Consider the following 9,379-nt stretch of genomic DNA (forward strand, 5'->3'; position numbering starts at 1 on the left):
ATGGAGCCGAAACATTCCTATCACCTGGTGCTGTCGCAGGCATCCTGATGTTGAATAGCACAACACATCACACAAATCCTTACCATTGTGTTACAATTGCCTACGGTATTCGGCATAGTAACACGCTGGACCAACAGGTTTGTAGCCTAAGAGCTGTAGGGGCACAGAATTTGTCACCCCAAATTATGGCTCTTTGGCTTAAGGATTATTTTAGGCTAGTTAATTTTAAGGAGCAGCAGACACAGGAAAAGCTCTGAAAACCAAGTAGAAATGACCTCCTGTGAGAGACGTTTACATTTACAAGGGTAACCTCCATTTGTAAGAGTGTCTCCTTCACTGTACCAGGAAGAAGGGAATGATCTCACCTCTAGGAACTCTTCTCAACATGAAAGACAAAGACTTAAATCTGCATAACAACCGTACCCTTGTTTACTGTGCTTTTCCTAGGAACTTCCCTTAACTGACTCCCCACCCCCACCCAATATCTTCTTTGTCTTTAGCTGAAGATGTTATTTAATGTGATGGCTTGGGCCATTTGGAAGAGTTACTCAGTTTTCCTGGGTTTCTCTAATGTATACAGAAGGTATATATTATCAAACTTTTGTTCATTTTCCTTCTGTTAATCTGTCTTTTATTACAAGGTTGTTTCAGCCAAGAACCCAGACTAATAGAGGAAAAGCAGTAGGCTAAACCATATAGCCTAGGTGTGTAATAGGCTTATATCATCCAAGTTGGCCTAAATTCATTCTATGATATTCACACAATTACAAAATCATCTAATGATGCCTTTCTCAGAACATATCCCTGTCATTAGGTGGCAAGCACATGACTGTACTTTAATCAACCATCAAAGTCAACAACTAACTGAACCCAATATTGCTGAAGGGAAGTTGGGATTCTATGCCTAGTTCCTCCACCAGCTGTGCAAACCCATGCAGATACTCAGCCGCTGAGCCTGAGTTTCTTCATTTGACAAATGAGGGGTAAAAATCCCCATCTCATTGGCTGGTATATTAATTTTCTATGGCTGTAGTTATAAAGTACCACAAACTGGGTAGTTTAAAATAACAGAGACTTTTTCTCTCATAGTTCTGGAGGATGGAAGACTAGAATCAAGGTATCAACAGGACTATGTTCCATCTGAAGCCTCTAGGGAAGGACACATCCTTGCCTCATTCAGCTTCTGGTGGCCCTCGTTGTTCCTGGCTTGTGGCAGCGTAACTCCAATCTCTGCTTCGTCTTCACATGTCCTTCTTCTGTCTCTGTGTTCTCTCCTTTTCTTCTAAGGACATCGGCTATTAAATTTAGAGCAAACCCTAATCCGAAATGATCTCATCTCACTCCTTAACTTATATATTATATCCGCGAAGACTCTATTTTCAAATTCTAAGGTTCCAGGTGGACATGAATGGTGAAGGGTGCACTATCAACCCATGATAGCTGGTTAGGGGGTTAAATGTGAAGAGCCCCGTACAATACTTATGTATTCTAGGTCTTTAATAAATACAGAGGTGGTTATTGGTTTTTTGTTTTGTTTTGTTTTGTTATTATTGTTGCTGCAGGGGTCATTGTCTTTTTTTATTTTTTTTCAGGGAATAAAGAAAAGGTTTGATTTGAGAATGAAAAGGCAGGCCTGAGGAATAGCTGGGGAAGAGGCTGTGGAGAAAAAGTAGGAGGTTCAGAAAAGGGAGGAGAAAGTGTAAGGTGACCATAGTCTGCTGGGCTCACTTGGTTCCTGTGCCCTCAGGGGTCAATGCCTGGGATAAGCTATCAGCGCTGGTCAGGAAAACTAGACACCTCAGCCTGGGCCATCTGGCCATCTCCCCAGTGTGGCTTTACTTCTCTGAGTGAAAAGACAGAAGAATCTGAAGAAAGAAATTTAGAGTGCCCACTTCTTCTTCTCCTTCTGGCATCGGTATTACAGGATTTTTCTTATGGAGTAGGAGAAGAATTGATTCTGGAAGCAACACTCCCAGAGTGCTGAGGCCTTCTCACTGAAAATTAAGCAAATCTCAGTGCTGAGTGTAAAGAGAAACTTATGATTTCAGAAGATTCCTGAACCTCGGAAAGGAACCAAGCATAACAAAAATGTGAAGCCAAAGGCCGCTGGAAAAGTTAAGCCCCTTCCCTCCAAGGCCAGGATGACAGGCATCCTGGATGTTCTAAAATTTAGTCAACACAATTCTGAATACACCAAAATTTCATTCTGATGTGAATTGTACACTCCCAAGCATTATAGCTAATTGTTTTAATATGTGTGACACATCTTTATGTCACCAGAAGAGAGAGAAGGGCAAGAGATGAGACATGACTAAAAGTATAAGTATAAAGACTCCCTGAAGACGTAACTTTTTTCTCTCCAGAGACCACCTCAGTAGCCTCTCAGCCAGGTGTTCTTAACCCTTTTTTGTACCATGAATAAATTTTGACAGTCTGGTGACCTCCATGGGCCTCTTCTCAGAATAATGTTTTAAACCGAATAAAATAAAATACATAAGATGACAAAGCAAACTGATGATATTAAAATACCATCAACAGAAATGATAAATTCGTGCTATGGTCCCTATGTACTTCTTTATTAATGTATTAAATAACAAGATGCAGCAGCAGGTCCTCTAGCTACAGTAATTTTGAAGTTATGAGGGATGTAAGCGATATTTCAAGATCTCTGCAGCAACTGTAGTGAGATCTGCAAATAAATAGCTTTGATTTCTTGCTTACATTCATAATAAAAGACAATGCTAAATTTCAGATGGTAGTGAAAATAAAGTTTTTCCCCCATCGAAGTTCATAGAATTCTGTCTGGAGTTTAGTGGCCCCCAAGTTTAGAACCCCTGTTCTAAGTAAACTTTTCAAAGGTACCTAATTTTGAGGGGAGCTCTGTGGGCTAGCCTGAGCACCAAGTCAGTTATGTTAGCAAAGGAGGCCCCCTGCTGGCCAAAAGACTAATGTTCTTCTTCAACCAAAACCTCATTTAATTGCCCATGTTAAAAAACAACAGGTCAGGCAATTAATTTACTGACACACATCAAGAAATGGAGCGGGAAGGCTGCTTGTCAGCAGGCCCCCGAGTATCTAATCAGTCCAGATTTAAAAGCCAAATTTGGCCTAATGGGAAAGTGCTGAAAGTTTGTGCTATTGGTCATTAGCTGAAGAGGATAAGATGCCAGCCTGACAGGCTATTTCTAAGGGGGCTGAAGCCTCTACTTCCCCTATTCCTGGTCGACAAAAACAAAAACTGCACAGACTGCTTAACGGTTAGATTCTCTCATGGGCTTCTCTGACCAAAGTTTTTAGGACCTGCTTTCAGTGCTTGGAGCCTAGAGCCACAGAAAAAGGAAGGAGAGGAGAAACGAATTCAGGACTTACTATGAGCTGAAAACCAGGCTAAGCATTTTCACATATGCTATTGAAATTAATTCCTAAAGCAACCCTGCATGAAAATTATTATTATTATTAATTATTATTTACAGAGACAACTGAGGCTTGGAGTAGAAAGTTATCACTTCCCCCTGGTCACTCTGAATGAATGACTAGGGACTGGGAGAATGGGGAGCCCATTTGATGCCCGGTCTCTGCCAGCAGAGTCAGGACAACGAGATTTGCACAGCAGCCCTGAAGCCTGTTGTCCAATTTGATTCCTGGGGCTTACCACTTATTAATAGTGTGAATTTAGACAAGTTTATCAATTTAGACAAGTTTTCTTGTCTGTAAAATGAAGATAACTGGTACCTATTATAAGGATCGTTGTAAAGATTAAATGTAAAACCCACAGAACAGTGCCCAATACCTACAGGCATACAGATAAATGAAAGTCATTATTACTTTCAGATGATATTTTTTCCTGAATTACCAAAGCAGCAACAAGGTAGCCAATAGCCTAAACCAGTACTCCCCAACTGCTGGTGATTTTTTTCCCTTAAGGGACATTTGGCAATGTCTAGGGGACATTTTTATCACAACCAGGAGGAATCTAATGGGTAGAGGCCAAAGATTTTGTTTAACATTCTACAGTGCACAGGATAGCTCTCCACAACAAAAAATTAGGTGGCCCCAAATGAGAAACTGTCCTAACTAAACACTAAACACCAGTGAGACAGAGAATATTTCGTCAGATATGATGATGTGCTAAACTGAAACTGCAAGTCTCCATCCTGATAGAGGGAAGCCAGACGATAAACAAATAAATACATACGAAGCTATTAGATGATAATAAATGCTGTGATAAAAATAAAACAGGGTGGCAGGTAGAAGGTGATGGGATCAGGCTGCTTTAGACTAGATGAAGAAAAAGTCTTCTTAGAGGAGCTGGCATTTAAACTGAAACCTGAATGATGAGAGGTGACCAGCCATTCAAGATCTGAGCAAAGAGCATAGCTGGCAAAGGTTAGTTCCTGAAAAGGTGCAAAAGTAGGGACAAAAGGTACGAGGAGACTGAGAAACAGAAGGAATGAGAGGTTAGAGAGTTGCGGCATGGAGGGAGATGGGAGCCAAATGTCTTCCTTTGAACAATGCTACTGCTTGGTTTACTCCCTAGGAAAAAAATGTTGTCTCAAAGTACTAGACAATGACTGAAATATGCAATTTGTTATGTGTTTCAACTTTTAAGTTGGTTTTAAAACTATTTTTTTTCCTTTTAAAAAGCAATAATAGGAAGTCTCTTTCCTAGAAATGAATTATTTAATGAAGTAAATTATTGGGTTTGTTTACTTCCGGTTTAAGATAAACCATATTGTGTCTTCCCGATCTGTAGCTATTCAAATGAGGTACCATAAGAAGGAAGTTAAAAGGAAGGGAGACTAGAACACAGTTCCATTTTACTCCATAAGAGCTTTTCAGCTGCTCTGAGTAGGATGCAATATTGCAATGCACATTTTGAGAATCAATAAAGCCAGAATAGGAGGCAGGGTGGAAGGCAGGCAGGGTGCTCTGTTAAACCCATACAGCTTTGCCCATAGATACTATGAGTTCACAATGTCAGAAGTTAAGGACAGGCTCATAAAAAGGAACAGATTATCTAATTCTTTCATGATACTTGTTGGATTTCTTTACATGTAGGCAAAAAGTATCACAGGATACTTATCAGAAAACTGAGCCAGAGTTGTATTTTATTAAGCAAGTAAATGAAGTAAATTTTGATAGAATGTTCAATAGACTGGTTTACAGAGGGGTGGGCAGGCAGGAGGAAGTTTCTATTTTTGAAGATGGGATAAACTGTTTCCAGGGTCCTCCAGGCAGGAATGTGTGTGTGGTGTAAACAGTAGGAAGTGAGCTCTCAGAGGTCTGGACATATTATTTGGAGCATCGTTAAATAGCTCTGAAATCAAAAAGACTTTTCTGGGTTCTCTATTACATTTAGGTTTTAAAAATTAGCTGGGCAATGTTTAGGACTATTACCAGACCCCAGAGTCTCTAAAAGCTAAGCTCTCAGTTAATGAAGCCAGCAAAACAAATTTACCAGAGTCTGTACGGGTTCATGACTCAAGTAACACAATTAGGGCAAATTACTAGTTGCCTCCTCCTCTCCTTAGGACCCATAGTTATATTTGGGGCAATAAAATATTCCCAGCTAAAAGATTATATTTATATTTCGCTGGCCCACAAAAATTATGTGTGGTCATATGACTAATTCCTAGCCAACGAAGTTAAGTGAAAATGTTTTGTGAACTCTGGGAAAGCATCTTAAAAGACAGATGATGTATACTCTTTGCCATTTTTTCCTTTCCTCCATTCTGCTGCCTGGAATATGGATATGGTAGCTGGAGCTCTATCAGCCATTTTGTACTATGAGGACAAGGATCATAACTTAGAAAGAATCTGGATCTCCAAAGACTTTGTGGAGCTAGCGTACTAACACAAAGCCTCCTATATCTGGACTTTTGTTATGTGTGAGAGAAATCAACTACTTCTATATTATTTAATTCAGGATTTAAAAGTTTTTGTTTCATGCAGTCAGAACTAATCCTAAATGATACACCAATCATTTGTATACTCTATCCAAATAGTGAGATTAAATGACTAAGATTAAATGCTCTCATAGTCTTATTTTATCTAAGTTCTTTAGTTAATATCTTGAAATGATAAATAATTTATAGTAAGACTGACACTATAGGTCTTAGCTGACGAATTTTTATTTCATAGGTACCCCCTATGGCAGATCTCATAAAATGAAGAGAATGGAATTCAGGTGTTCTATGGCCTTTTTCATTTAAAACTAGTTTAAGACAACTGTAGTCATTGGTATACAGGAAGAGATGCCCTCATCTTCAAGCTCCTATAGCAGAGTAGTCAATAATTCTCAGCTAATAATATGTCACCAAAAGGCCTGGGAAATCTTTCTTTCCCCTGAGCCTCCTGATCTCTGATGGCAATAGTGTGCACTGTGTGGCTCTAAGATTGCCATTTCTAGGGTTTAAACAAGAGAAACCATTAACTGCTGCCTGTGGTAATCATTGCTGCTCACAAAATGTTTCTCACTCTCTGTCTTCCAGCTACATGGTAGAATTATACTTCTTGGATCTATGTGGTTGAGTGGGGCTATGTTTGGGCCAGTGAATTATTTCACTTCCTAGTTTAGCATGTAATTTCTTATGTGAGACCCTTCAGAGTTGTGTTTTATTTTTATTTATTATTATATTTTTAAACACCTACAGCACTCGGTCTTCCTAGGTGGTCTCCCATGCAAGTACTAACCAGGCCCAACGCTGCTCAGCTTCTGAGATTAGACGAGATCGGGCACGTTCAGGGTGGCATGGCCATAGACAGAGTTGTGTTCTTCACTTGCTGTAGTATCAGGTAGTGGCTGCTCATCGGCTGTGTCCAGGAGGGAGGGTGATGCCACCAAGCAGAGTCTCCAAGTGTCTCTTATTGGACATGCAGTGTGAACAAAAAATACACCTTCTTTTTTGCCTTAATCCACTGAGATTTGGAGATTTTTTTGTTACTACAGCATAATCTACATTATATTGACTAGTATACCACACTATTCAGAAAAAGGTTCTGAAGATGAGGGTAATCGCAGAGGAACTGAATGGTATAATCTATGGTTCCAGCAACCAGAGAAGAGATGTGGGGAAAAGTTCCCTCCAATTTGACCCATGAGCTTAACCCTTTCAACATCAACAACTTTTGTTCATAAAACTTTTGTCGAGCAGTTTCTTTTATGTATCTACAAAAATCTGTTCGTAAGCAAAGTAATCTTCCTGTCACTTGGTGACTTCGGATCTACTCAAAATTACTGCTGATTCCAGTGGATTCCATACACAGTTAGCTCCACCGTGTGGTGTTTAGGATAAAAGACATTTATCATAGGACTATGTAAGCCAAGTCTCTATCCAATAATACCATATACCTCTTGAGAGGGGGACTATACCTGATTAAAGAAATAGCATTTAGCTTGCTAAGGCACAAAATCAAAAGCAAGAGGGAAAATGTTCCTGTTATGTGAGTCAGGAAACTCAACAGTAGTGAGGTTCACTAGTTTATTTATTTATTCAACTAATATTTATTGAGCTCTACTATATACCAGATATTGTGCCTGAATCAAGATATAAAAATTCCTGCCTTAGTTGTAATAATACTACTACAATATTAGATGTGATAAGTACTATAATCTAAAATAAATCTGGTTTAAGGCATAGAGCAGTGGTGGAGGAATATTTTACGTAAGGTTGACAGAAATAAGGCAGATAGTCCACATTTAGCATTCTCAACATTCCTTTAGATAAATGATCCAAATCTGAAATATTTATAAATATGAACATTCTCCAGCAGACATAAAATGTCAAAACACTTTGAGATGCCCAATTCTTGGTTTCTGAACGTCATCCCTTAGTTTGTACAGGCTACTATAACAAAAATACCATAGACTGGGGGGCTTAAACAATAAACACATTCCCCAAAGTTTGGGGGCCGAGAAATCCAAGATCAAGGTGCCAGTGGATTTAGTGTGTGGTGAGGGCCCACTTCCTTGTTAGCCATCTTCTCACTTTGTTCTCACATGGCAGAACTGGGTTCTTTTTTATAAGGGCACTAATTCCACTCACAGGGCTCCGTCCTCATGACTTAATCTCTTCCAGAGGTCCCTTCTCTCATCACATTGAGGAGTGGGATTTCAACATATGAATTTCGGGGGGCTGGCTGGGGAGAACATTCAATGTATAGCAATTGCCCTGAGAAGAAATCATAACTCCTTGGAGAAACCACTGATTTTTCAGGATGAGGTGGGAAATGGACAAAAGATCCGGGGACATAGCTATGCAGAAAGTGCAGAAGCACCCAAAGACTAACAGGGTCATGTTAGTCTTTAACCTGTCACAGCAGATGGATTGTAGGGGCTCCCACTGGCAAAACTAGGGGCTATTTAAGCCTCAAGAAGAATAATTGTAATTGATACTACATCGGAGGATTAAAATTAACGTTTGTAGTGGTTTAAAAAAAATAATAAAGGGAAAGGGGACCTGTTTTATAGAAGGATGCCAGTAGAATACATAGAATTAGAGAATCATCATTTTTCCAACTGTAATGTTAACACTGATTCATGCAAGGACCATGTTGTATATTAATTTCCTGTTGCTGATGTAACAAATTACTTCGAACTTAGTGACTTAAAACAACGGTATGTCTAAAACTTACTTTCAGATGCTTTAGATAGAAACTGTGTGTGTGTGATACTATAATTTATAATATGTATGTGGGCTTTATCCCAGTTTCTGGCCCAGAGCTCCTGAAACCGTTGGCATTTCCCAAGTTATAAGAGAAAAAAAGATGTAGGTCACTGTACTGATATTTAGTCAAACATTATTCAAGATATTCCTATAAATATATTTTTTAGAAGATTAACGCTTAAGTCAATAAAGCTTAATAAAGCAAAATATCTGCCATCATATGGGTGGGCCTCACCCAATGTGCTGAAGTCTTAATAGAAAGATGATTCTTTCAGAAAGAATCTTGCTGGCAGACTTGCTTCAGACAAACTGCAGCACCAGCTCTTCCCTGGGTCTCCAGGCTGCTGGCCTGTTCTGCCTCTACTACCTTGTGAACCAATTCTTTAAGATAAAAATCAATTGTCCAATATGCATGGTTCCATTTCTAAATCTTATATTCTACTCATTTTGGTTCTTAACATTTCTTACAAAATAGGTATACTAGCAACAAATTCTCTTATCTTTTCCTTGTCTGAAAGTCTTTTCTTACCTGTTTTGAAGAACATTTTTGATGAATATAGAATTCTAGGTCAATAGGTTTTAGCATCTTAAAATTTCATGCCAAGGTCTCTAATTTGCACAGGCTGAGGGGAAAAAAAAAATGCAGTGATTCTCTATATGGAGCTTTTCCTCCAGCTGACTTTATATTTTTCTCTGGTTTTCAACAAATTTGA

The 9,379-nt window shown here is 39.0% G+C and overlaps 1 pseudogene; it reads right to left on the reverse strand.

The window, feature by feature from the left end:
- Positions 1 to 6,644: 6,644 nt before the first annotated feature.
- Positions 6,645 to 6,763, reverse strand: LOC111745092 (annotated as a pseudogene).
- Between the last annotated feature and the right edge of the window lie 2,616 nt (positions 6,764 to 9,379).

Source organism: Pteropus vampyrus, unplaced genomic scaffold, assembly GCF_000151845.1.
Source record: "Pteropus vampyrus isolate Shadow unplaced genomic scaffold, Pvam_2.0 Scaffold146, whole genome shotgun sequence".
Lineage (NCBI taxonomy): Eukaryota > Metazoa > Chordata > Mammalia > Chiroptera > Pteropodidae > Pteropus > Pteropus vampyrus.